The sequence below is a fragment of the Mirounga angustirostris genome, unplaced genomic scaffold (assembly GCF_029215605.1).
Source record: "Mirounga angustirostris isolate CCGP_5_RB_7025 unplaced genomic scaffold, mMirAng1.0.hap1 SCAF_14, whole genome shotgun sequence".
NCBI classification, from domain to species: Eukaryota; Metazoa; Chordata; class Mammalia; order Carnivora; family Phocidae; genus Mirounga; species Mirounga angustirostris.
In genome coordinates, this window is record NW_026991722.1 from 89,272,178 (window position 1) to 89,297,721 (window position 25,544).

The following is a 25,544-nucleotide window of genomic DNA, read 5'->3' on the forward strand; positions in this document are numbered from 1 at the left end:
GTAAATACTAGCTTTTAAGTAGGAAGATGATACTTATTTAGACTTTGGTTTTGTTTAACAAAATAATACTTAAATAGTCCTTTAGACTAGTTTTACTAAACCTGTAATGTTCTATAGTATTCAAACAGAGCCTGTATGCAGTGTTTAACTGTAATTTTTTTTGTGAGCAGAGTAATGGATAGATCTATAATGAAGACTTTTTAGTAGCTTTTTTTTTTAAGATTTTGTTTTTTTGACAGAGAGAGCGAGAGAGGGAACACAAGCAAGGGGGAGTGGGAGAGGGAGAAGCAGGCTTCCTGCCGAGCAGGGAGCCCAGTGCAGGGCTCAATCCCAGGACCCCGGGATCATGACCTGAGCCGAAGGCAGACGCTTAACGACTGAGCCACCCAGGCGCCCCTTTTAGTAGCTTTTTTATGTGTATTGGTTTATTTTCCAGGAATCCCATGAGATTGTTTGGGCAAGACAGATAATTATATTTCTTTTGAGAGCTCAGGAAACATAACTAGAGAGTGTGTGGTGTAACTAAGTTATTGATACATAACGGTATTAGTGGGAATAGCTAACATGTATGTGATTACTAAGTGATAGGTACAGTTCTAGTTGCTTCTGTGTATTAGATCACTTACAATAACACTGTGAGATATTTTTGCTATCAGAAACATGTTAATGAAAAGAGACCTGCTCAGATGATAGAACTAATAAAAGCCTGAATTAGGTTTTGAGGCAAGGTCAGCCTGACTCTAAAGCTGTGCATGAATGCCTAAAAGCTAACACTCTTTGAATGCTAGTGTATGTTTTTAATTCTTAAACACCAGTATTCCCTTGAAGCCTTTGTTTAAAGGAGCAGAAAGTGAAGTGACAGTGCATAGTAAAAGGGGAAATCCTGTTCCTCCACTCTGCCACAAGCTGTGGGGAGTAGAATAAAGGCATAAAAGCAGGAGATGTGGTCTTAAATACGGACGTTTGCAAAAGAATTTGCCTTTCTAATTAGGTTTACTGACTGGTTGAATAATCTTTTATCTTCCCATACCCTTTTGTGGGGAAACGTTTAGAGGCTGGAGACAAAATCAGCTCTCTGTTCTGATATCCCTTAGATGGGTTTGCATACTTCCTGTTCTATAGTCTATAATTGTAATTTGGAAGGATTAGATTTAAGGAGAATAAAAGATTCCTTAACTGCTATAGTTTTATTAAAGTATTGACCCTAACCCCATAATTTTATATATACATATACGCATACATACACATATATATATTATATATAATTTAACTCTGTATTTGGTTATGCTTGGGAACTTTTAGGTAGTTATAGTTTCATTAATATACTGAACACATAGACCAATTGTCTTATCCGGTCAACTTTTTGCTTCCTTGCCCTTATATTTGTTTTATTGTGCTGGTGCCCATAACAACACAAACTTACAGCCCAGTAATGCAGGGCAAATAGACTTAGTTCCTTCCTTCCCTGGAGGCTTTTCCTGTACTAGATGCCAGTTGGGAGATTGGTGAGCCTGGGAGTTTAATGGAAAACCTGATTTCCTGACTTCCTCTCCTTTAGATTAGATTGTCTTAGTGCTGAAATAGGCTTTAAGAAGTAAGTAGAAAGCAGGGCCCAGCTTGAGGTTATTTAAAAGATACTCAGCTTTAGAGTGAATGGATTTCTTCCTTTGTTAACATCTCAGAATGTTGATGGGTTTAATGTTACTATTTAATAATAATCTGTAGTAGAACATTATTTAGTGACACCCAAGTTTTCCATTTAATAGTCATTTATTTGCCTTGGCAAATTTTTAGTTTTATTTTCTAACTTAAGATCTGGTTAAGGAGTGTCACAGTACAAATTGTTCTTGTTATAGGTTAAACACAAAACTATGGATCTTAAAGATGGGAAAGGGACTGTTTTGGATGTGATTGTTTTGTTTTATTCAGAGATTGAGGTCTTGTAGAGATAAACTTTTTTTTTAATAGCCAAAGAATTATTTTCTTTAAATTCCAGTATAGCTAACATACAGTGTTAAATTAGTTTCAGGTGTACAATATAGTGATTCAACAGTTCTATACATTACTCTGCTCATCAAGATAAGTGTACTCTTAATCCTCTTCACCTGTTTCGCCCATCCCCCCCTTCTGGTAACAGTTTGTTCTCTATAGTTAAGAGTCTTGTTTTTGATTTTCTTTTTCTTCATTTGTTTCGTTTCTTAAATTCCACATATAAGTGAAATCATGTGGTATTTGTCTTTAGTTAAGGAATTCTTTTTTTTTAAGATTTTAAACTTTTGAAATTGATCCTGAGTTGTGACTTTAAGTCACGTGCTTACCTCACTCTTGAGATAACTTTATAAACCTTTTCAGGCATGCTAATTAAGGTTAGCTGAAACTACTTTTAGCAAAAGCCTTGTGCTTGTTTTCCCAGTGAGCTAAATCAAGCATTAATTTCTGAAGATAAATTTTTTTTTTGACAGGAAGTAGGATTTATTGGGTGGGCATGAGTAGGGAGGGGCAGTGCCAAGGTTCTCATGAGCGCAGAGCCCTCCATTCGTACAAGGGGCCATGATTAGGGATGTATTTGACCCCACAATCATCTGGGATGAGCTGCTTTTCAGCCACCATGTCTTCAAATTCGTCTGCATTAAACTTAGTAAAGCCCCACTTCTTGGAGATGTGGATCGTCTGGTGGTCAGGGAACTTGAACTTGGCCCTGCCTAGGGCCTCAGTCACATGCTCCTTGTTCTGCAGCTTGTTACAGATGGACATGATGACTTGGCCGTTGTGGACCCTGGCTACTGTGCCCTGGGGCTTTCCAAAGGCACCCCGCATGCCTCTCTGCAGCCTAGCTTGGAGATAGCATGTCAGACCTCAATGTCCACTGGAAAGGGCTGTCTCCAAGGTCTCTTAGGGCAACCCATGCAGTCAGCAGGCTGCATACACCACCAAGGAGGCTACTCTTTGCAGCCATGGCACACTGGTCCCCCATGGAGAAAGAGCACAGTTGGCTTGAAGATAAAATTTTTTAATGAAAGTTTTAAAGTTTTTCAAGTTTTCCGGGTAGACATCATTCTGGGATGACTTCCTGTGTATGGAGGTATTACTTGTGTATTTTATACAAAATAACAATTGATGTAGACTATCAGCAGCTGCAACTATTAGTGAGAATATTACGGTACTTTTAACAGGTAAGAAGTTTTATGGGAGCTGAAACTAGAACTCCCCCCCCACTTTTTTTTTTTCCAAGTAGGAAATTAGAATGTTATCAAAGGTCCAACTTTTTTTTTTTTTTTTCCTCTTCCTCCTCCTCACCATCAGGTTAACCGGTGGTTAAACAACCATTTCCCTGACAGAAGGTGCTGGGTGATTGACAAAAGCTGTCCTATAGCACATTCCCTTGATCATGTCATGAAGTTGATCTCCTTAGAGGCTGACTAACTTCATGGAAATTTCTGTACCTTAGAAGAACTTTAGACTTTACCTAGAACACTGATCACCTGTAAATGCTTGTCCTTTGGTTATATGGAAGACCACAAGTTCATATGCATTCCCTCGGAAAGAGAGATTTGAAACAGTTGGTGACCTTTGTAGGGTGGTACATATGATCTGGTTGTACAACTTTTTCTAGATACTATACCTACTACTTTTGGATGAGGGTTAGAGCCCCTGCTTTAGGATATGATGTTAGGATTTTCTAAAAATTGAAATAGAATTTATATAGTGAAATGCACATAGAAGTATGCAGTTTGAATTTCAGTAAATGTTTACAGCTGTGTAGCCACTGCCTCAATCCTGATACATAACTTTATAGTAGAACGTTCTCTCATGGCCCCCTTGTGGTTATTTCCCCTTCTCTTCCCACCCAAACTACGGTTCCAACCTAAAAGTATGTTTCTGTCACTATAGATTAGTTTTATGTTTTTTCATTTAGATGGAATCATATAGTATTTACTCTTTTGTAAGTTTTTTGCTTTGAGTCAGTCTAATGCTTTTGAGATTCATCCATGTTCATTTTTATTGCTGAGTAATATTCCATTGAAGAAATGCACCCACAATTTGTTTATCTGATCACTTGATACTGGAAATTTTGAGTTCTTTCCAGGCTATTATGAATAAAGTTGCTCTGAACATTTGTTTCCAAGCCTTCTTGGGATCACATGTTTTCACTTCTCTTGGGTTAGTATCAAGGAATGGAATTGCTGGGTCATAGAATACATGGATGTTTAACTTCATAAGCAACTGCCAGACTGTCCCTCCAGAGTGGTAATGCCAGGTTTATACTTTCATGAGCCACGTATGAGTTCCAGTTACTCAACATCCTCACATTTGTTCTTGTAAGTCTCTTTAATTCAGTTATCCCATTGGGTGTGAAAGAGTATCTCATTGTAGTGTTTTCACTTGGATTTCCCTAATGACTGATGATGATCCACATCTTTTAATGCGCTTATTGGCCATTGATAATATCTTTGGTAAGGTTTCGGGGCACCTGGGTGGCTCAGTCAGTTAAGCATCTGCCTTTGGCTCAGGTCATGATTCCAGTGTCCTGGGATCAAGTCCCGCATCGGGCTTCCTGCTCAGCGGGGAGCCTGCTTCTCCCTCTCTCTGCTGTTCCCCCTGCTTGTTGTGTGTGCGTGTGCTCTCTCTCTCAAATAAATAAAATCTTAAAAAAAAAAAAAATCTTTGGTAAGGTTTCCATTAAAATATTTTGTGTATAAAAATTTTCTTCCTCGGGGTGCCTGGGTGGCTCAGTGAGTTGGGCGGCTGCCTTCGGCTCAGGTCATGATCCCCGGGTCCTGGGATCGAGCCCCGTGTTGGGCTTCCTGCTCAGCAGGGAGCCTGCTTCTCCCTCTCCCTCTGCCTGCCTCTTTGCCTACTTGGGCTATCTCTCTGTCAAATAAATAAATAACATCCTTTTTTTTAAAGATTTCATTTATTTATTTGACAGAGCGAGACAGCGAGAGAGGGAACACAAGCAGGGGGAGTGGGAGAGGGAGAAGCAGGCTTCCCGCCGAGCAGGGAGCCTGATGCGGGGCTTGATCCCAGGACCCTGGGATACTGACCTGAGCTGAAGGCAGCCGCTTAACAACTGAGCCACCCAGGTGCCCCAATAAATAACATCTTAAAAAAAAATTATAAAACAAAATTTTCTTCCTCTTATTGATTTGTTTGCTCTTTATATATTTTGGACATGAGTCCTTTATCAGATAAATGCATTTGCAAATATTTTCCCCCACTCTGTGAATTTCATTTTCTTAATGGTCTCTTTAATCAGAGATTTTAACAATTTTTAAAAATCTTTTTTATTGTGGGGAAAATATACATAACAAAATTTACCATTTTAACCATTTTATTTTTTTTCAAAGATTTATTAGAGCATGAGTGAGGAAGAGGGGCAGTGGGAGAGGGAGAGGCAGACTCCTTGCTGAGCAGGGAGCCCAGCGTGGGGCTCGATCCCAGGACCCTGAGATCAGGACCTGAGCCAAAGTTCCCCCCATTTTAACCATTTTAAAGTGTACAGCTCAGTTGCATCAAGTATATTCACAGTGTTCTGTAACTGTCACTATGTATTTCCAGAACTTTGTCATCATTCCAAACAGAATCTCTGTACCCATTAAATAGCCAGAGATTTTTTAAAAAAAGATTTATTTATTCATTTTAGGGGGGAGGGGCAGAGGTAGAGGGAGAGCCAGCCAGGTGCCCCCAAATAAGAGATTTTTTTGTATAATTTTTTTTTTTTTCTTAGAGGGATGGGGAGGGGTAGAGGGGAACAGAGAGAATCTTAAGCAGGCTCCATGCCCAGCACAGAACCCTATGCAGGGCTTGATCTCACAACCCTGAGCTGAAATCAAGAGTAGGACGCTTAACCGACGGAGCCACCCAGGCACCCCTTAGTATGATATTTGTAGCGTAAAAGTTTTTGTGTAAAAGCAATCAACAGTTTGCCTTTTGAATGCCTTTAGGTTTTTAGTTTATTGGCCCTTTCATGACAACTTGAACTACGTGATGTATCTAGTTTTCTTGTCTACCTTTGCCACTCTTACCAGTAGAGGGGATAATACATTAAGATACTATCTGTCATTGTCCATTGTTTTAGGTAAGAACTTAACGTTTACTTCTTTTTGACTTGCCTGTTTTGTGATATTTTATTCTAAACCAGGTATCCTCACTTGAAGTCATGTTTTTGATCATGATGGGGAAAAAGTCAGGCTTTGAGTTTACTGGCCTTTCTTCCTACTCAAGAGGACAGGAAGTGGATAAGGAAATACCGAGCTGAGTTAGATGAGAATGGTATTAGTGGTCTTCCAAACAGATCCTGTTATTCTCAGGACATCTGTAGCTTCTGGCATACAGAGGCAACATGACTTTTGGAAAGTAGGCACCAATCTTCATTTCTGTGATGGTCTTAAAAAAGTTTTGCAAGCTACTCTGCTCTTTTGTCTTGAGTGTTGATTTGCTTATTTCCCCACTCCCAACCAAAAAAATCTTTTTTCTAGAATTGAAGACCCTTGAATATCCTTCCCTTGTTCCAAAAATCACACCATCACTAATTTGTTATTCTCATGCATTTCTTTCTCCCAAATTCTTTTTTTTAAGATTTTATTTATTTATTTATTTGAGAGAGAGAGTGAGAAACAGCATGAGAGGGGATAGGGTCAGAGGGAGAAGCAGGCTCCCCGCCGAGCCGGGAGCCCGATGCGGGACTCGATCCCGGGACCCCGGGACCATGACCTGAGCCGAAGGCAGTTGCTTAACCAACTGAGCCACCCAGGCGCCCCCAAATTCTTTTTTTGAGTACTTCTTATAGTGAAACGTGACACACAGTTAAACTGCATGAGACGCAAATGTACAGTGTAATAAATGGTAATATAAAGTGAACGCTCATGTCACTACCACCCAGGTCAATAAATAGAACATCCCCAGCACCCTCAGAAGGCTGCCCTGGTCTCTGTTCCTTCCTACACAGCTCCCTCTCCCTTCCTCTTAGAAATAACTAACCACTGTCCTAGTCTTCATGGTTATCACTATTTGACTTTTATTGATATTATTACCTATGTGTGTATCCATAAACAATAGTTTAGTTTTGTCTGTTTTTGTTTTTTTATTTTTATTTTTTTAAAGATTTTATTTATTTGACAGAGTGAGACACAGAGAGGGAACACAAGGAGGGGGAGTGGGAGAGGGAAGAGAAGTAGGCTTCCCGTGGAGCAGGGAGCCAGATGCGGGGCTGGATCCCAGGACACTGGGATCATGACCTGAGCCGAAGGCAGATGCTTAATGGACTGAGCCACCCAGGTGCCCCCCTAATAATCTTTTTTTTTTTTTTTTTTAAAGATTTTATTTATTTATTTGACAGAGATAGCGAGAGCAGGAACACAAGCAGGGGGAATGGGAGAGGGAGAAGCAGGCTTCCCGCCAAGCAGGGAGCCCGATGTGGGACTCGATCCCAGGACCCTGGGGTCATGACCTGAGCCGAAGGCAGACGCTTAACGACTGAGCCACCCAAGCGTCCCATGTTTTTTTTTTTTTTTTTTTTAATTATTTATTTTTATTTAACAGAGCACAAGTAGGCAGAGCGGCAGGCAGAGGGAGAGGGAGGAGCAGGCTCCCCGCTGAGCAGGGAGCCTGATGCAGGGCTTGATCCGAGGACCTGGGATCATTACCTGAGCCAAAGGCAGCCGCTTAACCGACTGAGCCACCCAGGCGCCCCTAGTTGTGTCTGTTTTTGAATGGAACTATACTGTGTGTGTTTTCTATCTTTTGCACATTCCTGTGTGTTGTGTTGATCTAATTCATTTTTACTGCTGTTATATGGTACATTTTTGATTATGCTAGGGGAAAATATACTACAAATTATCCTGCTGTTGCTGGATATCTGGGATGTTTCCGGGTTTGGGCTACTATGCACAATGCTGCTATGAATATTCTTACACATTTCTTCAGGTGCAGTGTCACATTCTAGGGTGTATACCCAGGAGCACAAGTGCCAGGACACAGCATATGTAACTTCAACTTAAGTGCCATGTTGTTTTCCAAAGTGATTTATCAGTTCACATTCCCATTAGCAGTGAAGGAGAGTTTCCATTGGTCTACATCCTGATCAACACTTAATAGTGGAAGTGTTTTCAATTTTTGATGAATTTGAGGAGGTAAGTAGTAGTATCTTGTGGTTCTAATTTGGATTTCCCTGATTATTGGGTTTGAGCATCTTTGCCTATTTTATGGGCCGTTTGAATTTCTTCTGCAGCTGCCTATTCTTTTCTCTATTTTTCTATTTTTCTATTGAATTATTTATCTTTTTTAAAAAATACTAATTTATGGTTCTTTATATATTCTGGACTCTTTGTCAGTTACGTTTGGGCATATATTTTTGTCCATTCTATTTGGCTTTGTTTTCACTGTCTTTGTGGTCTTTTCATTAGTAGAAATTCTTAACTTTAATGTAGTCAGACTTTTTTTTTTTTTCCTTTATGGTTACTTTTTTGTCTTACTTGAGAAATCTTTTCTTCTCTACTCGGAGGTCATGAAAATATTTTCTTCTCAAACATTTTTTAAAGATTTCTATTTTTGGGGGGTGTCAGGCTGGCTTAGTTGGAAGAGCATATGACTCTTGATCTTGGGGTTGTGGATTCGAGCCCCACACTGGGTGTAGGGATTATTTTAAAAAATCTTTTAAAAAAAGATTTATACTTTGCCTTTCATGGTTATGTCAGTAGCCCAGTTGATGTTGTTTATAATGTATGAAATAGGGGCCAATTTCATTTTTTTCCCCATGTGAATATCAGTTGACCCAGAAACACTTTATTGAAAGGCCAGTCCTTTCCCTACTGTTCTGTATTACCTCTTTTTTCATAAATCAGGTGTTTATGTGTGGATATGTTTCTTGGCTCCCTGTTCTATTCCACTGGTCTTTCCCTGTGCCAGTATCACACCATCTTTAGCTAATGTAGTTTAATCTTGATACGTGTTTTACTAAATCTTCTCACCTTGGTTCTGCCCCCTTTTTCAAGAGCATTTTGCCTGTTCTTGGACCTTTTTTGTTTTTAGAATCCTTTCATCATGTCCTCCAAAACAAAACACACCATGCTGATATTTTGATTTGGATTGTATTGCTTTTCACTTTTTTTTTTAAGTAATATCTTTGCCCACCGTGGGGCTCAGATTCACAACCCAGAGATTAAGAGTTGCATGCCCTACTGACTGAGCCAGGTGTACCTCTCCTCTTTATTTCTAATAATGCTTTAAAGTCTGCTTTATCTTGTGTTAGTATACCCAAACCATTTTTCTGTTTGTTAGTATTTGCATGATATTTCTTCATTGTCCGTTTTTCAAATTTTCTGTTTCCTCAAATTTCAGTTGTATGTTTGTTTGTTTTTTTTAAAGATTTTATTTATTTATTTGATGGAGAGAGACACAGCGAGAGCAGGAACACAAGCGGGGGGAGTGGGAGAGGGAGAAGCAGGCTTCCCGCTGAGCAGGGAGCCCGATGCGGGGCTCGATCCCAGGACCCTGGGATCATGACCTGAGCTGAAGGCAGACGCTTAACGACTGAGCCTCCCAGGCGCCCCCAGTTGTATGTTTCTAACAGTATGTGGTTGGACTGTTTAAAAATTTGGAGGCTGGGCGCCTGGGTGGCTCAGTCAGTTAAACATCCTACTCTTGATTTTGACTCGGGTCATGATCTCAGGGTTGTGAGATGGAGCCCCGCGTCCTGCCTTTATTTTATTTTTAAAATTTATTTTGGGGGCGCCTGGGTGGCTCAGTCATTAAGCGTCTGCCTTCGGCTCAGGTCGTGATCTCAGGGTCCTGGGATCGAGCCCCACATCGGGCTCCCTGCTCAGCAGGAAGCCTGCTTCTCCCTCTCCCTCACTTGTATTCTCTCTCTCTCTCTGTGTCTCTCTCTGTCAAATAAATAAATAAAATCTTTAAAAAAAAAAATTTTATTTTATTAGTTTGTGGTGCCAAAACCCAGGAATGAAGCACTTTTAAGATAATTTTAAATATTTTATCCAGCTTTTTGAGTTGTCTTTAGCCCGTTGGTAATTTGAATTACTCATTGTTGCTGGAAGTGTTTCTATTTGGGTTTCTGTTTAGGATTCTGTACTAAGATTTTGTGTGTTTGGATTCCTTCTTAAAATTTGGACTTTGATTGCATAAATAGACTTGGAGGGAATTACTTGGGTTATACAATAGACTGGGGTCAGGGTTGCAACGTGAATTGATGTGTTAAAGGTTTAAGATATGACCTTAAGATGATACTGTGAAATTTGTTAGTTAAGTGCTTTTTTGTGACTTGACTTCATCCTGGGATGAAAGTTGCTTTAACTTATCTAATATTACCCCCATTTGTTTTGTAGTGGACTGACGGGAGGCTTGATCCTTCTGTTGCTAGGTTGAGAAGCATTGGATAAAGAAGCAGGGGAAACATGCAACAGTGCTGGAATGGAGACAGGGAATGAAGGATCCTGGACAAACTTTGAATCCACTTGAAACTGCCATTTCACCCCAGTGATAATCTGAAATATTGTCTAATATATTTTAAAAATCTTAGCTCTTTTCAGAGTTGGATGTAGGTGCAAGATGGAATTAGAATTCTAAAGAAACTTGGAGGGGCTCATGGATCTGCCCATTGGGTGGTGAAAGGAATAATCTCAAAAATAGGTTGTCAGAACATGAGGGTAAAAAATTTAGAAAGTAGTTCTGTAGTAAGTGTTTTGAATGCATGGGAAAGGGACGCCTGGGTGCCTCAGTCGGTTAAGCGGCTGCCTTCGGCTCAGGTCATGATCCCAGGGTCCTGGGATTAAGCCCTGCGTCGGCCTCTCTGCTCAGCAGGGAGCCTGCTTCTCCCTCTCCCTCTGCCTGCTGCTCTGCCTACTTGTGCTCTCTCTGTCTCTCTGTCAAATAAATAAATAAAATCTTAAAAAAAAAAATGCATGGGAAAGATTAAAACCAGAGATTTACTAGATAAGCTAGGAGCTAACATATTTTGCATTGGGAGGGAGACATGATTAACCCAAATTTGTGCGTATGCACCATGATATAAAGATCACTTCATTCTTCATTTAATACACATTATCCCTGGGAGCTCTCTTTTCTCCTCTTCATCTCCTGCTTTCATTCCTCTCTTTTCTTATTTGACTGATACAGACACCAACGAACTGTTGAAAACCTCAATTGCTTTACATTAATATATATCCAGATTATTGAGTTCTATCTCTACCTTTCTATTTTTGTTTATTTTTTTAGTAATTTCTACACCCACTGTGGGGCTTGACCTCTCAGCCCTGAGATCAAGAGTTGCATGCTCTTCTTGACTGAGGCAGCCAGGTGCTCCTCTTTTTTTTTTTTAAGTAAACATTTAATCTCTGTATTTCTTTCCTCTTCATCTTTAGGCCTCCAGGAATTTATATAACTCAGTAGACTGCATAGTCCAGATTCTCTTTTGGGGAGGTTTAATTGAACATGTGAATTACAGTCTTCACAGATTTACATTTAACCTTTTAAAAAACTTTAGACTCTTATGTTTTACCCTAGAAATTTTAGGCAGTCTCTATCAGATCAGAGTTGCATTGGGGTAAGAGGCACTTTAAATATTAAACATTTAAATAATACTGAATAGATAATTATTAATAAACAGCACTACATGAAAATAGACATTTGGGGAAAATATACTCAGGGTCAAAAGGGAAGTACTTTGGGAAAAATTTGCATTTTCTTTTACAGACTGGGGCTAAATATGTGTGTATGCACATACGTATATATTATATAAGATTAATAAATTCAGGGGCACCTGGCTGGCTCATTCAGTGGGGCATGTGACTCTTGATCTTGGGGTCGTGAGTTTGAGCCCCACGTTGGGCGTAGAGATTACTTAAATACTAAAAAAAAAAAAAATCCAGGGACGCCTGGGTGGCTTAGTCTGTTAAGCATCTGCCTTCAGCTCAGGTCATGATCCCAGGGTCCTGGGATCGAGTCCTGTATCGGGCTCCTTGCTCTGCCTGCTTCTCCCTCTGCCTGCCACTTCCCCTGCTTGTGTGTGCGCGTACTCTCTCTTTCTGGCAAATAAATAAATACAATCTTTAAAAAAAAAAAAAAATCAACCTTTTTTTTTTTTTTTTAAGTAATTTCCATACTCAACGTGGGCTTTGAACTCATGTCCCTGAGATCAGGAGTTGCATGCTCTACCGACTGAGCCAGCCAGGCACCTCCAAATCCTCCTTCTTTTTTTTTTTAAAGATTTTATTTATTTTTATTTGCGAGAGAGAGAGAGCGTGTGCGAGAGAGAGCACGAGAGTTACAAGCAGGGGGAGCGGCAGGCAGAGGGAGAAGCAGGCTCCCCGCTGAGCAAGGAGCCCAATGCAGGACTTGATCCCAGGACCCTGGGGTCATGACCTGAGCTGAAGGCAGACGCTTAATTACTGAGCCACCCAGGGGCCCCTGTGCCATGAAAGTTTAATGGGTATTTTTGTCAAGAAGGAATCTATAGGGGTGCCTGTGTAATCTCAGTCAGTTAAGTAGCTGCCTTTGGCTCATGATCCCAGGATCCTGGGGCTGATTGAGCCCCACTTGGGCTCCCTGTTCAGTGGGGAGTCTGCTTCTCCCTCTCCCTCTGCCCCTCCCCTCCGCTCATGCTCTCTCTCAAATAAATAAAGTAAAATGAATCTATAAAACTTTAAAAACTAAATTTTGTCTAAGTATGCAGTATCTGGGGCGCCTGGGTGGCTCAGTTGGTTAAGCGACTGCCTTTGGCTCAGGTCATGATCCTGGAGTCCCGGGATCGAGTCCCGCATCGGGCTCCCTGCTCGGCGGGGAGCCTGCTTCTCCCTCTGACCCTCCCCCCTCTCATGTACTCGCTCTCTCTCATTCTCTCTCTCAAATAAATAAATAAAATCTTAAAAAAAAAAAGTATGCAGTATCTAATAGGAGTTATCTTGTATTCAGTTAATATAGGACATAGTAAATGGGATGATTTGTATTTGAGTTACAGTAATGCCCTAATTCTGCCTCTTTGTTTAAAAAAAAAAACCTGGTATACATTATTTAATTATGATTTTTATTAAGGAAATCAGGCTGAATGTGTGAATCATCTGATTTTGTTATTCAGGACTCTTGGTTGCTGGTGACAAACTGAACTAGAGCTTAAATAAAAGAAGGTGTGGCTTTACTGGCAGGATCCTGGAGCAGTTCATAGAGTTGAAAACCTGTGACAGCCACATAGAAGACTTGGAATTGGGGTTACAGTGTCTTAATTATTCTAGTTTTGCATTTCTTTGGGCTTTGGTGTGATTTCTTTCAGGCTTCTCCTGGCTCATAGCTGTACAGTCCAGAGTCTCTTCTTCCTCTTGGTGGCTCAGTAATATTTTCCACTGTGCCCCTTCACCAAAAGAAATAGTAATATTTCCATTTATTAAGGTTTTTTAAGTGTTTATTTCCTAACAATTTAGCTACTTGAAAAGTTGATATGTATAATTTGAAAGAAAACATTTTAATTTTAGTAGGTGTGACTGTTGGGTACTGTACAAATTCTCAGACCTTGGAATCAGATATTCCAGCCTTTTTTCCTTTTTGACACTGATTTTTATATGATACTTGCTTTTTATCATAGCAACTTGCTTAAGACCCTTGTTCCTTAAATTTTTTTTTTTTTAATTTTTTAAAAAGATTTTATTTGACAGAGACACAGCAAGAGAGGGAACACAAGCAGGGGGAGTGGGAGAGGGAGAACAGGTTTCTTGCTGTTCCTTAAATATTGAAAGGAAGGTTTCTGAGCTAGTTTTGAAATTATGAATGACCTCAGATAGTTGTTTGTGTGGTCCACATATGTCAATTATTGCTGTTTCCCTCAAAAAACTTCAGAGTCCCTAGAGTGCCCCTGTGATTTTACTGTGGTACCCTCAAGGTACCTCAGCACACAGCTTGGAAACCATAATTTTAGAAGAAGAGAGGTTTTTTTTTTGTTTTTTGTTTTGTTTTTTAAAGTAATCTCTATGCCTAATGTGGGGATTGGACTCAGGACCCTGAGATTAAGAGCTGCATGTCTACCAACTGAGCCAGTCAAGCACAAAAGGAGGATTCCGTTTGTTTTTCTCCTTGGATCATGTGGTTGAGGGGGAATAGTCTATAATTTGGTCAACCTGGGATTTTCACCCACTCCTGTGCTTAGAAGGGCACAGTATTCCATTGTATCGCTATATCAATTTACCTATTTACAAATGTTTTAAAATTACAGGGCATAAATTAACATCTCGTGTATCTATGACTGTTTCCATAGCACAGATTTATTAAGTCTCACCTAATACTTAAACTATAAAAAAATTGATGGATTTGAAAGATCTTTGTGATTTCATAATTATCTGGGTAATCGAGAATCAAAGACCTAAACTTAAGAGCTAAAACTATAAAACTCTTGGAAGAAAACATACGGGAAAAGTTTCATGGCATTGCATTTGGCAATGATTTTTTGGATCTAACATCAAAAGCCCAGACAGCAAAAGAAAAAAATAGATAAATTGAACTATATTAAAAACTTAATATGCATCAGAGTATACTATCAGGAATGAAAAGGCACCCAGAGAATGGGAGAAAATGTTTGCAAACCATATATCTGATGAAGGATTCCTATCTAGAATATATAAAGAAACACAGCTCATCACCAAAAAACAACCCAACTAAAAAATGGGCAAAGACTTGAATGGACATTTCTTCAAAGAGGTTATAGAAATAGCTGGTGAGCACATGAAAAGATGCTCACCATCACTCACTAGTCATTAGGGAAATGCAAATCAAAACCATGAGATATTCACACCCATTAGGATGGCTCTTATCAAAAAGGTGGAAGTGAGTTGACGAGGATATGGAGAAATTAGAACCCTCGTGCATTGCTGGTGGGAATGTAAAATGGTGCAGCTGCTGAGGGAAAACGGTGCGGTGGTTCCTCAGAAAATTAAACATGGAATTACCATATGATCCAGCAATTACGCTCTTAAATATCTATCCAAAAGAAGTGAAATCAGGGACTAACATATTTATACACCAGTGTATATACAGCACTATTCACAGTAGCCAAAAGGTAGAAACAATTTAAATGTCCATCAGTGGATGAATGTATAAACAAAATGTGATATATACATACAGTGGAGTATTATTCAGCATTAAAAAGGAAGTTTGGGATAATGAAAAAGTCCTGGAAATGGATAGTGGTGGTGATTGCACAACAATGTGAATGTACTTAAGGTTATTCAGTTGTACACTTAAGATGGTTAAAATTGTAGATATTATGTATATTTTACCACAGGAAAAAAAAAAGCACTTTAAATGTGCAGTTTGTTTTACTTCGGTTATACCTTAATGAAGTTAAAAATCTTGGGGTATTTGACCCAAAAAATACTCTGTGATTTTATTTAAAGATGATGAAATAACAAACTGCATAGCTTTGAAAGTCAGTCCTACAGAGTAATATCTTATGATGGGGACAGGTCTGTGGAACATCCACAAGCAGTGGATATATTTTAACTTTACAAAAGCTGCTAATTATCTCTGGTGGCATCTTCATCTGTAGGGGATGAAAATGTCTTATTGCTAAATGGTGCAAAGTGGATTAGAGGTTTATATTCATTGTTACTGGTGGGTTGCTATCAGATAAGAGACAACAGATGATTTTATAAAGAGGCTAGGATTGTGTTCTCTACTATATAATGTTCTTAAGAGTGATACAGATGATGAAATGAGATGACTTGTCAGTCCCTTGGAGGATGGAATTAAGAGTTCAGAATTATCTGGACAAGGGAGAAGAGGTTGTAAGAATAAAGATACTTAGGAACAAGTGTCCAGTAGCATTCTCGAGATGGTGGATCATAAAACATTGATGAAAATCTTTAGTTTTGTGGGAGAATGAAACCTAAAGCAATGCTGTTCTTTGAAAAATATAGTAGCACATGTCATATATAAGAAACATTCTCAATATATAAGGGCTCTCCTTAGATTTGCTTTATGAGAAGTATAGTTAGCATCAAATTTTACTGTATTAACAAACTTATTTTACTGAATGGAGAAGGCAGTATGGCATGGATGTTTATAATGTAAACTGTGGAGCCAGAATGTAAACTGTGGAGCCAGAATGCTTGGGTTTGAATTCTGGCTTTTTAACTGTATAATCTTGGGAAAATTACTTGTCTGTAGTGTGTGTGTGTGTGTGTGTGTGTGTGTGTGTGTGTGCGCGCGCGCGCGCTCAGAGGTACTAGGAGAGAGAGAATCTTAAGCAGGCTCTGTGCCTAGCATGAGCCCTAAGTGGGGCTTGATCTCATGATGCTGAGATCATGACCTGAGCCCAAATCAAGAGTCGGATGCTTAACTGACTGAGCTACCCAGGCGCCCCTCAACTGTTTTTCAGACTATCATGGTCACTACCTTATAGAATTATTGTGGGGTTAATTGAGTTAATACATATAATACTTTTAAACCAGTGGCTGGCATATAGAGAAGTGCTCAATAAAATTAGCTGCTTAAAACATCCTTTTTTTTTTTTTTAAAGATTTTATTTACTTATTTATTTGAGGCGGGGCAGACTCCCTGCTGAGCAGGAATCCTGTTGTGGGGCTTGATTCCAGAACCCAGAAATCATGACTTGAGCCAAAGGCAGATGCTTAACCAACCGAACCACCCAGGCGCCCCTGTTTAAAACATCCTTAACAATTGGTCTCAGTTGGCCCATTAATAATGAGGTCATACTTGTATTGATAGTGTTTTCTCTCCCTGTTCTGTCACTGTAAAAAAACAAAAACAAAACCCAACATTATTTAAAAAAAAAAAAAATTGGCCTTGTTTTTTCTAAGTACCATGCCTGATATTATTACCGTTGCTTTCTGGTGCTATAGAATTAGCTATTCCTGTGAATGCAGTACCCTTCAGGTTCTTTGCAGTTATCAGAAATTGTTAAACATATACAACTGAAAAATTATCTTGGCTTCAAGTTGGAAGAAACTATGTAGTCTCACCAATTTGTGAACCTGTCTGCTCTTCCTTTGTTAATTCAGAAAAAGTTGAGAAAAGGACAGAGAAGCAATCCAGTTTTCAGGGGAGAAACAAAATTACTACACAAAGAATGGAATGTAAAAAGGATTTTCTAGGAATGGCTTGATCATAAGAACTGCTTTTATATGATGGCCTCAAAGAAGTCAAAGAGGATTAAAACCACTTCCCTCTTGGGGCACCCAGGGGGTGGCTCAGTCGTTAAGGCATCTGCCTTCGGCTCAGGTCATGATCCCAGAGTCCTGGGATCGAGCCCCGCATCAGGCTCCCTGCTCAGCGGGGAGTCTGCTTCTCTCTCTCCCACTCCCTCTGCTTGTGTTCCCTTTCTCACTGTCTCTCTCTGTGTCAAATAAGTAAAATCTTTAAAAAATAAATAAAATCACTCTTAAAAAAAAAAAAACACTTCCCTCTTGCTGTCACTTTTATATTCCATATCCTTGTCTTGAAGCAGTGTTTTTTTATCTTTGCAAAAACCACCATCATTTTATACAAATGCGGCATTTTTTTTTTTAAAGTGGCATTTTTATTAATACCAGCTCAGGACTGATATTGCAGCCATTGTCAAGTTCCTAGTCACTTCAAGAAGTCTTTATGTGTTAGTCAAATGACATTATATCATTAATTATGATCACGTATTACCTATTTTTAGCTTAATGTTGGAACATGAAAGGAGAAAGCATTTCAGTTTTCCCATAATTGTAATGAGAATTATCACCTATAGCTATTTTTAATTGCTTATGATAAAATTTTTTTATGATTTATCCCAAAACCCTTAAGGAGAAAGAAATACTATTTCATTAACTAATCAAAACATTTTGAGTAGCTCTTGAGAGAACTTGCAGACTATGTGTGTTTGAGAGAGAGAGGAGGGAGGGAGGGAGAGGGATTTGGAGGAGGGGGAGAAGTGGAATTTGATAAAAGAGAATAAATGCTAAATCATGTCTATTTGCAAAAATGAGGGCAGTAAAAGTTTAGTGGCCTAAAATACTAGAAGAGCTCTGATGATCTGGTTGGTAGAAAAAAAAGCCAGTCTGTGTATAGGAAACAACATAAACAATGGCAAGGAATTTGGAATGAACATAGAATGTCCTAGAGGGGAAGAGTAAGATCCTCATTTGAGGCAGACCTGGTTGTTTGAGAGGGAAGGGCCTCATTTTGGGGAGACGTTGTTGAGATGGATGCACTAGATCTTGAAAACACAGTAATGGGACCCTGAGAGTTCATTGATAATGTGTAGAGGATAGTGGTTAAGGTTGCTTGGCTCACTCAGTTCAGTGATTTCTTCTTAAGTCTCAAGTGGCTACTAGAATTTTTGCTTCAGCAAAATCACATACTACTTTTTTATTTTGGACTTTGAAGGTTTATAATGCCAGTTTATAATTGGAAACTTATATGTCCGTTGTAGGGCTTATTCTGTATGAAGACAGGCAGGTAGAACTGCTGCATTTATGGTAAGAACTAGAATATAGAGGTTTTAAATGGACACGGGTGTGCTTCAAACATTTATTTAATGGGTGGTAAATAGAAGGCATGGTTAATTTCTTGTATTTACCTAAATTTTGTTTTTTAATTCAAAAAGTAGTTATTGGGCATGTTTCTTGTCCTTGTCAGATTAGTGTTCATTTGATTTGAAGATACTACTAGCGCAGTAACTCTTCTAATGTTATCTCCGTTTTACAGATGAGGAAACTTCGTGAACTCCCCAAACTGATACAAGTAAGTTTAGAGTCAAAATTCATATCCAAAACAGTCTGATTCCAGAACCTGTGATCTTACCTAATAAGCTATATCGTAGTGTCTCTCATTGATGCATAGTGTAAGGCCCTTGGCTTCCATTGTTGAGTAGGAAAATGACCTTACGTAAGAAATCATAATCTGTCTAGTAGAACAGATGGAAGTGTAAATAATCATAATGACATTTAGTATTATAAAATAGAGCTATGTTGAAAGTGCACGTGAACTCTGCAGGGGAGCTTTCACAGTGAAAGCTTTGTTTTCAAGAAAGAATTGAAGGATACATAGTATCAATAGATAAAGCAGTGTGAGTAAATCAGGCAGAGGTAACAGCAGTGGCAAAAGCTCATACATGGAAAATTTAAAAGCAGCTTCAAGTTGTTCATTGTGGGTATAAATGTCATAGGGCATATTTTTTGAGCAGGGATGTTTTAGTGAAACTTCTGTTGATCGGATTGAATATGTCAGGTGGTGTTAAAAGAGGAACTGACCAGAACCAGTTCTTTTGTAACTTCTGTTGTAACTACAGGTTATTTTGTTTCTTAGGTAACTAAGGTCTACATAAATTTAATTCAACAAATGTTTGAGAATCAGCTAGACCAAAGGGTGGTGATAACTGGTGTCATGGAATGGAAAGATGGAAATTGAGCATTTCAGGAAAAGCAGTAGGAGTTGGCATCAGATTTTGTTACTGGAAATAGTCAAATGGTTGCCAGCCTTGAAGTCGTAGGCCTACCAAGATTTCCAGTGGAGTATTAAGAAAGAAGGAATTGGGGGGGGGGGGAGAGGAGATGGAGGCTGATGATGGATTTTATTAAGTATGTAGAGTTAGGATATGTGCTACAGTGACAGTCCAGGAGACCCTGTACCCTGTGGTATTGTGCTAGTAATAGCAGCTGGGGTTGGAGAAGGTGCCAGAACTCCAGTGGTAGCAGAAACCTTAGAGAGGTTTGTCTTTTGTGTGGGGAAGGACTAGATACTGTTGCATGTGGCCCTGGTCAGGTCTGCTTATGAATGGTTTCAGACTTTTAATGGATTGAAAAGATAAGTCTTATGAAGAAAAATGAGAGAATAAAGCAGCTCGAAGAAAGATAGTTACGTGTTAATTTCTATATATGAAGGATTTATAATAGCATATAGTGCAGTATCACCTAGACCTCTCATTAATATATTACCTACATGATTTTTTTCAGTATCTGTATACTACATGGGGATGCATCTTAAAATCAGTGGCATGTTATAGTTGAATTGGAGTTTTTTTTTCTTTCTTAGTGGTGCGTAAATTTAATAGTGTGCTTTGAATTTGATGGCATCTGAGTCAATGAAATGCAGAATGTTTTTTTCCAGTGCTCATTAGCATAAATAGTTTTTTTTTTTTTTAAGGTATGCGTGTTCCATTTAAGTTATCTCAAATATCGCTAATGGTCTGTAATGTGCCATGGAAACACTGGTAATTGAAAATTAACTATACGCTGTAGAATGTAGGGTTTGGGTTAAATATTGAGGATGTAAATCCATAGAAAAGAAAAACAGTAAGCCCTTTCTAAGGTCTTCTGTTTCTTTGCATTTTAGCATTTGTAAGTGTCCTCATTGAGGGGCGCCTGGGTCCCTCAGTCTTGAAGCATCTGCCTTCGGCTCAGGTCATGATCCCAGGGTCCTGGGGTCGAGCCCTGCATCGGGCTCCTTCTCGGCGGGAAGCCTGTTTCTCCCTCTCCCATTCCCCCTGCTTGTGTTCCCTCTCTTGCTGTGTCTCTCTCTGTCAAATAAATAAATAAAATCTAAAAAAAAAAGGTGTCCTGTTTGAAAACAGTAGTACACAATGTGTTGTTCAGTCATAGACCTGCTGTTGTTAACCAGGGAGCTGTATAAACGCATTATTCTTTCTGCCTCTTTGAGAGATTAGTTCCTCTTACTATTTTCAGGTTGAAAAATGCAAGAAACTTATGAGTGGTGCTGATTGACCTTGGAGGTGTGATGTTATTCTTCATAGTTATGTCCACGTACTTACTGGAAACTTGAGAATTTGAATTGTTTGTGTGGATTGTTTTTTCCATGTTGAATTGAATAGTACTTAAGTTTGTGATGTATAAACAATATACTTGGAATACTTCATAATTTGTGCAGAATAGGTTTAGATTAGGTTGTATGTTTGAGAAGTTTTTCATCTTGTTTTAGAGACTATTTTACCAATATTTTACTATGTTTAGTTTGAATAGAAGTAATTTAAGCCAGTATGCTTTTTTATTACCCCTGCTCCCCATTAATGGGTTAAGCAAAATGATAGCTTAAGAATTTTTTTCAGTTCAAAATTTGGTTTTTGTCTTCAGTATGAACCCATGACTTGAGTTTTTGGAGTGGTTATTTTAAGTGTAGTTACTTAAAAACAAAAAGGGAGAAATCTCTTTTGCTTCAGAGCTTATTTCTTATTAGCCCTGATTTAACGTAGTACTTCTGCCCTCCTTTTCTTTAAAGCATGTTGCTGAGTTCTACTTCTTGACTTTAACTGAAAGTTTTTTTTCTTTCTGTATATATTTGGATGGCAGTCACATGTTGCTCTGTTTACATGAGATAAATGTTACTAGTTTAAAAAGGTGGGCCCTTTTCTGGGGTTCTGTTGAATTGTCTTAAAAGGATGGTCTTAAGATGGTGTTCTCGTCAAGACAATTTCTGGTCTTTTGGCTATTTAGTAATTAAGAACTGCTTTGGAAGAGTAGGTATTTGAGCTACCTACTCTTAAAACAGAGCCTGCGTTGTAGTGTGTGGTTACTGGAGGTTATTTGGGTTTTTATTGGCTTGCTTTCAAAAATATGAGTAGCCCCCTACCTAATTGCCAGAATATTAATTTTAACTAGGCCAGTAGAAGAGTGGATTCTTTTCATTGCACATAGCCTTTATAACTTGAATTTTGTCCCTCTTCTCTTGGGTGTACCTATTGGCTAGCTGGAGTTGGACAGTTTTTAATTGTGAATACAGCAGTTAAAGTTTAAATGTTTCTTCATTAAGTTGTATGCCTAAAAGATGGATTTGCATTTTCATTCAGCTTTCTGTTCCTTGTCCATTTTTTTTTTTTTTAAAGATTTTCTTTATTAGAGAGCGAGCAAGCATGTAAAGCATGTAAGATAGCGAGTGCATGAGCAGGGGGGAAGGGCAGAGGGAGAGAGAGAAGCAGACTCCCCACCGAGCAGGGAGCCCGACAGCAGGGGGCGCGGTCCCAGGACCCTGAGATCATCATAACCTGAGCCCAAGGCAGTCGTTTAACTGAGCCATCCAGGCGCCCCTTGCTCCTTGTCCATTTTGATGCCCGTTACTCTGCATAAAACTGAGTGAAGGGAACCAGAACTTTGGACAGTCTGTTTACAGACTGGGAGAAGAATATTAACATTTCTAAATATAATATTAATATACTAGTAAGCAATACGCAGATTAGCTGGGTTTGAAATACTGATAGGTATTTTTTTTGAAGAGTGTAGTTACATTTTTCCTAGAATTGGCATTAAAACATCTCAAGTACTTACACAAAACAGGAAAATTATACTCATTTATACATGGGCACACTGTTGAGTTCCCATGGTAAACTGACCTTCAAATTAAGTTGTTTGTCTTTCTAGAAAAGAAACCTCTTAGGCAGCTGTGAGTGGGGAGGCTTGGTATAAAAAGGGTGGGGTTTGGCGATTGTATTTTTGTTCCTTTAGGGCAGGGTCCTGAAGGAAAGCATATTAGAATAAGCCATGTAAATCTGCAGGTTTCAAAATGACATTGGTGTGTTGAATTTTGCCTAGTTTTTTAGTTGCCCTTTTTTTTTTTATTGCATTTTTGGTTTTTGCTACCTATCTCATTTGATTAGTTTTCTTTTTCTGTTGAGTATATAAGAAATAGGAATTCATAATTTAAGTTTTTAGAAACTTTTTGAGACCCTGTTGTAAAACTGCTTGTCTTCATAGGGATTGGTCATTTAGATGTTTTGTCCCAAAAAATGCGGTTAAAATTTTATTCTTAGGACAGTGGGAAGCAGGGACAGAGTTTGCAATCTCCTGTTACTATATATCAGAAATCAGGAATGTTTTTCTTTCTTTCTTTTAAATAGAACATTGACCTATGCAATGCCAGTGAGAGCTCTGGGGGTATGGGAGAAGAAAGGAGAGGTGCAGGGGGAAACAAAGTTAACTTCCTTCCTCTTTATCAGAGGTTAACTGGGAGCAAGTAGCAGGACATTAATATGAGTGTGCAGGAATTTGCCTTATGTTAAATTCTCAAAGGTAGACCTCAGAGCTAGTCAAAGAAACAAAAGTCAGGAAACATTTTTCCGACATGGCAGCTAGTCTTTCAGATCTTTCCATGTGATTATAAATATTGAACTACCTCTGGCACTTAGATAAAATGATCTGCCTGGCTTTAACAATACAGTTCATTTCAAAAAAATAAAAAAATAAAAATACAGTTAATTTCTAGTGATTTGAATACATGGATTTTCTATTCTCTTAACATCCAAGACTTAAGTATTTCTTCTGTTTTCTGTTAAATTATAAGGGTTTTTTCTTTCTTAGGAGATAGGGAATGTTTCATTTAAGATGATGAACTTAAATGCTGCCTAATTTTAAAATTAAATTCTTAATTTCAGTAATAAAATAATGCCTACCATGTGATTTCTCATGGAGCACATGGAGTCAGAAAATTACATTACAGGGGCACCTGGGTGGCTCAGTTGGTTAAGTAAGTGGCTGCCTTCAGCTCAGGTCATGATCCCAGGGTCCTGGGATTGAGCCCCTCATTGGGCTCCCTGCTTGGAGGGAAGCCTTTTTCTCCCTCTCCCACTCCCCCTGCTTGTGTTCTTTCTCTAGCTGTCTCTCTCTCTCTCTCTCTGCCAGTTAAATAAATAAATGAAATCTTAAAAAAAAAAAAAATTACATTACAAATTACACATAGAAATTCCTTACAATCTTATTAATAAGGTATCTGAGTAGTATGAAGTGAACGTGTTGTTATAGAAGTGATTATAGGGGTGCCTGGGTGGCTCAGTCGTTAAGCGCCTGCCTTCGGCTCAGGTCATGATCCCAGCGTCCTGGGATCGAGCCCCGCATCGGGCTCCCTGCTCGGCGGGAAGCCTGCTTCTCCCTCTTTCACTCCCCCTGCTTGTGTTCCTCTCTCGCTGTGTCTCTCTCTGTCAAATAAATAAATAAAATCTTAAAAAAAAAAAATGATTATAAAGAGCAAGTCAGAACACTAAAAAATCTTTGCGTTCTTAAAATTATTTTTTACCCTTTTTAGAAGATGGTATGTGATCAGTGTTGTTGTTTTTTTTTAAGATTATTTATTTTAGAGATAGAGTGCCATGCACGAGAGTTGGGGACAGGGCAGAGGGGGCAACCTTCAAGCCGACTCCCACTGAGCAGTGAGCCAAAGTGGGGCTCGATCTCCAACCCATGAAATCATGACCTGAGCTGAAACCTAGATTCGGTCACTCAGCTGACTGAGCCACCCAGGCGCCGCTGTGATTGTGGTTTTAATCTTTTCTGGTCACCATCAGAAAATATCTTCACCAAGACATCATGTAGGGTTTATGCTCCCCCCTTCCTTTCCTACCCTGTTGTATAAGGATTAAGTTTAAAAGGAAAATACTTGTACATTAAATGATTTTCAAAGGTACAAATCAGGGGCTACCAGGTGGCTCAGTCGGTTGGGCATCTGCCTTTGGCTCAGGTCATGATCCCAGGGTCTTGGGATCGAGCCCTGCATGGGGCTTCCTGCTCAGCGGGGAGTCTGCTTCTCCCTCTCCCTGTTCTCCACCCCGCTCGTGCTCTCCCTCTCCCTCCCCCCGCAAATAAATAAAATGTTCTTTAAAAAAAGGTACAAATCAGATTTGTTAAAATTGGTTTGATCACAGTTAATCTTTTCTGAGAACATGATTGGGGCTTCCTTTTACCTACTTGAGATGGGAAAAGCAATAACATTCATCTGAAATGCAACTGAATTTTGATGTCTAAAAATGCTAGAGCATAATTACTTTGCTTTTAATTTTTGACATTTGGGGTCCACTTTTAGAAAAGCAGTTTCAGTGTTTCAGCCACTTAAATGACAGCAAGTGATTTTCAGTATTGATCACTAAACCCAACTGTTGGAAATTCTGTGTATTGCAGAGCCTCCTTTGTGGAATATATTCAGAACTTACCCCATATTTAACCCACCCCATCCCCATGTATATACATACATACACATACATATGTATATAGAATATAGAATGAACCACACTCTGTACCACTAGTGTAGTCACAGATGATACAAGCTTGATCTTTGGTGGTTATCTATTGAAGCAGAATTTTTTTTGTTATTTTGAACATTATCTTAAGTGTTGCTGGTTCATGAGACTTATTACCAGTTAAAGGCTCTTTGATACGGAAATGTGATTATAACATGGAGTTTAAGTGACAGTTTCTGGCAACTTACTGGGTTTTTGTTTTTCAAGGAGAAGATGGTTGTTTTTTGGTTAGGAAATTATAATATGTTAGCTGCTTATCTGTGCTCTACAGCTGGCAGAGGAATGTACACGGATCATGAATTTGCATTTGGATCCCTCAAAACTCACAGACATTACTTAGTGTTAGTGTTTCCAAAAGAGGTAGAAAAGACATGTAGAGTCAGTCCCTCTCTCTTTCTCTCTCATCATCTTGTTTAGAGATTTCACTGAACAAGGTCACTGACTCAATTTTATATTTACCTTTCCTTTTATCTTTTTCAAAGCATGGACCTAATAGGGGAGAAAAGTCATACTGAGGGCATTCAGCCATGTGAGAATATTACAGTTG

The 25,544-nt window shown here is 39.0% G+C and overlaps 1 protein-coding gene and 1 pseudogene across 20 annotated transcripts in view; one reads left to right on the forward strand and one right to left on the reverse strand.

Moving 5' to 3' along the window:
- MTMR3 (myotubularin related protein 3) overlaps positions 1-25,544 on the forward strand; it is a 141,879-nt gene that overhangs the window by 51,684 nt on the left and 64,651 nt on the right. For 2 of the 20 annotated variants that reach the window (XM_064578663.1, XM_064578648.1), the window contains exon 2: positions 18,691-18,726. The exons of the other annotated variants lie outside the window; for them this stretch is intronic. The gene's annotated coding sequence lies outside the window, so the exon portion shown is untranslated. The remainder of the gene's footprint in view (positions 1-18,690; positions 18,727-25,544) is intronic. 20 annotated transcript variants of the gene reach the window in all.
- LOC123853332 (small nucleolar RNA SNORA70) lies at positions 2,875-3,000 on the reverse strand (annotated as a pseudogene).